Here is a 3,792-nt window from a genome sequence, read left to right on the forward strand (position 1 = left end):
TTCAGAATATACGGCTGTGTACACAAACTATAAACTTCAGAACATACAGCTGTGTACACAAACTATAAACTTCAGAACATACGGCTGTGTACACAAACTATAAACTTCAGAACATACGGCTGTGTACACAAACTATAAACTTCAGAACATACACACTTAATTGTGAAGTCTGGGTGCGGGGTTGGTCTTGCTTTCTCTCTTTCTGAAGGCTATCAATGCATTGTTTTCTATCTTTCTGTCTTCATAAAGGTTACCAGCACACTGCTGTTTCTCTCTCTGTCTTCCTTTCTCTTGTTTCTTTGGAAAGGGGGTGGGGGTGGGGGGGGGGGGGTCATAAAACCTCAAAACACGTATCTTGACTTCGGGGCGTATCACCAGCAGACAATGATTGGTTGATTAATTGTGACCGTTTGGTTTATTTATCAATTTGGCTGCATGGCTGGTTGAATTCGTTAAGCGATGAACCGACCATTCATTTCCGAACGCATCATTTCATGGATTGATCATGTTGATTCAAAATTTGTTTTGTTGTTTAGATGTTTTTTAGTAGTTTTTTTTTTTACATGTCCACTCATGATCTATTAACCTGTCCATGTAGTAACATTATCTGTTCTCCTGTCCATTTAGTAACATTATCTGTTCACTCATGATCTGTTCACCTGTGCAATGTAATAGCATGATCTGTTCACTCATTATCTGTTCACCTGTGTAATGTAGTAACATTATCTGTTCACTCATTATCTGTTCACCCGTCCATGTAGAAACATTATCTGTTCACTCATCTGTTTACCTGCCCATGTTGTAAAATTATCTGTTTACTCATCATCTGTTTACCTGTCCATGTAGTAACATTATCTGTTCACTCACTCATCTGTTTACCCGTCCATGTAGTAACATTATCTGTTCACCTGTCCATGTAGTAACATTATCTGTTCACTCATTATCTGTTCACCTGCCAATGTAGTAACATTATCTGTTCACTCATTATCTGTTCACCCGTCCATGTAGTAACATTATCTGTTCACTCATTATCTGTTTACCCGTCCAATCGTCAACGACGCCGTTTTTAGAACCACGCAGCCTTTCAGAATCATCGTTTGCACAGGCCATCCACAATGCATTTTTACGAACGCTCAGGCCCTATCCATCATCAGGATCATCAAGATACTCTGAAACACATGTAGTAGTATTTAGTTTTTGTTGTACTTTGAATGAATTTGTGTTTGAGACTGTGCGTTCGTGTTGCTACTTATGATATACGAATGCGTTAGTCGCGTGGATGAAAGCGCAAACAGTTCGACATTTACACGTGATGAGTGAAGTGCATGTTTATTTATCTGGGAAGTTGGTTTTTGTCGTTTCTGTTGTTGTTTTTTTTTTTTTTGTTGAACAGTATTTTGACTGAAATCTTCGTTCCTTAAAGTCAGTGTTCATCTGTAAGATGCACCGAGTAGAGTTCTGGGTGGCTGAACTGGCTTCGTCACAGCATCAGCTGGCCAGAACATGAGAATCGGTTGGACCAAGCAGATCCTTGTACTTATTTTATTTTATTTAAAAAAAAATTTTTTTTTATTATTATTATTATTTTTTTTTTTACCGTATACCTTTTATCACACTGATGATAGGTTCACGCATTGTCACGCATTGTATTTCAAGACCAAAATAGAGAACCTCTATGAAGCGACCATTGTGTGTAGTCTTCATTACCTGCCCCCCCCTCCCCCCCCCCCCCAACCCCACTCCCTCCCCCCTCCTGCCCTCCTGCCCTCCTCGCCCTGTTCTTGAAAACAGCGGTACCGAAGACAGAACTCACCCAATGGCTACAACACCTGATCGCTTGGTCAGTCTACTGTTTCACGCCCAGCCGACCGCTTGCCCCCCAAGACCGTTCTTCTGACCAGGAAACTGCCCAGAACTGAATCTGGATACAGACACCGGAGGTCCAGGGTTCCATTCCCGCCATTGCATGGCAGCATTGTTGGCGTTGTGTCTGGCATCGATTGCAGGAAATAACAGACTCCCAGACTGCCCTTTCCCCAGGCGCTGACTTCCGATAGGGGAGGTAATTGCAGGGATAGTTTGGTTTGCGTCGTTTCTTCTGTGTGCTTGTTTGGACGTTTGTTTGTTTATATGCTTGGTTTAATTTCGTCCTTTTTTGCTGTTTTATTTGTTTCGATACGTTTAATCAGGTAGTTTTGGGTGTTTGTTTATCTATTTACTGTATCTAATTAATGATGCATTTATTTTTATTAGTTTTCTTTTTCCTTTACTCTCTCTCTCTCTCTCTCTCTCTCTCTCTCTGTGTGTGTGTGCGTGTGTGTGTGTGTGTGTGTGTGTGTGTGTCCCCGTGGCTGTCTGTTCATTGCTCTGTTTGCCTGTTTCTCTTCTTTCACCCCACCGCTGTGGCGACACATTCATGCATTTTTCTCCCTTTCGTTTTTTGTTTGTTTGTTTGAAAATTCAATCAATCAAAGGTGATAAAAATGCAAATAGAGACGTGGGGCCAAGGGAGGAGCACGTGGGGTGGGGGGGGGGGGGGTAGGATTGGGGGGGGGGGCAGGGGGGAGGGGGGGGGGGCAGAGGGGGGTGGGCAGAGGTATCAGCTGTGTGTCTTTGTCTTTTGCTTAGCTTCTTGTTTGTATGGTAGGGGTGGGGAGTGGGGGGGGGGGGGGCGTACGGGGGCGGTGGTGGGGGTGGGGGTGAGGTGGTTGGGAGGGGTGGGGGGTGAGGGCATTAACAATCTGTGTCTGTGTCTCTGAGTTCGTTGTTTGTTTGTATGGGGCATCGGAACATTAACAGTCTGTTTCTTTGCGTTTCTCGCTTCCCACTGGAGGGACTTGGTGAATGTCCCCCCCCCCCACCGCCCCCACCCCCACCCCCCCTTTTTTTTCTTTTTTTCTTTTTTTTTTTTTAAAGAGGATGTGGTCTCTATATTCCGGGGTATCAGCCAGTTCGTACCCCGGATAGTTTTTACCCCAGGGTCAAAATCTGGCCAGCCCAGATTTACTCTGCAGACTATGTAGTCTGTAATGATTCCGTGGGGAAAAAAAAATCACCCAGTCAGAACTGACCCCCCACACCCCCACCCCCCACCCCCCCGCCCCCCGCCCCCCTTCCCCCTTCCTCGTAGTTAGACTGTATCCTACGTGCCTGTCGCAGTGGATATGGGGATCATTCCAAAATGGATTCAGTTGATTCCCGCTGGACACATTTGGCATGGTTGGAACTCTGGGCTCAGGAAAGACTGAGCCACAATCTCTCAAAGCGCTTTACAAGAAACAGCACGTTAGTCAGACCCAAAGCAGAAAAGCTACCCCCCCCCGCCCCTATACCCACCACCCAACCCCCCCTCCCCTCAAATACACACACACACTTATTTTGGAAGGAAAGAGGAAAGTGTTTGCAGTCTGAGTGACGTGAAGCAAGGATGGGCATCGTTCCCGTTTGTTGCGATGCCACTTGTCACTAATCCACCTTGGACTTTCTTTGGCTGTTTCTTATTTTAGTTCTTTGTTTCCTGAAAGAAAGCGGTGCTCTATCTTCCACCCCCCCCTCCCCGTTCACCCCCAAATCTCTCTCTCTCTTTCTGTCTGTCTGTTTGTCTAACTGTCTCTCTTTCTTTGACCCTCTCTGTCGCTCTCTTTGTCTCTGTTCCATTGTCTGTCTCTTCTGTCTGTCTGTCTGTCTGTCTCACTGTGTCTGTCTGTTTGTCTGCCACCCTCCCCCCACCTCTCTCTCTCTCTCTCTCTCTCTCTCTCTCTCTCTCTCTCTCTCTCTCTCACTTTTTCTTCC

Source organism: Babylonia areolata, chromosome 22 (genome assembly GCF_041734735.1).
Source record: "Babylonia areolata isolate BAREFJ2019XMU chromosome 22, ASM4173473v1, whole genome shotgun sequence".
NCBI classification, from domain to species: Eukaryota; Metazoa; Mollusca; class Gastropoda; order Neogastropoda; family Buccinidae; genus Babylonia; species Babylonia areolata.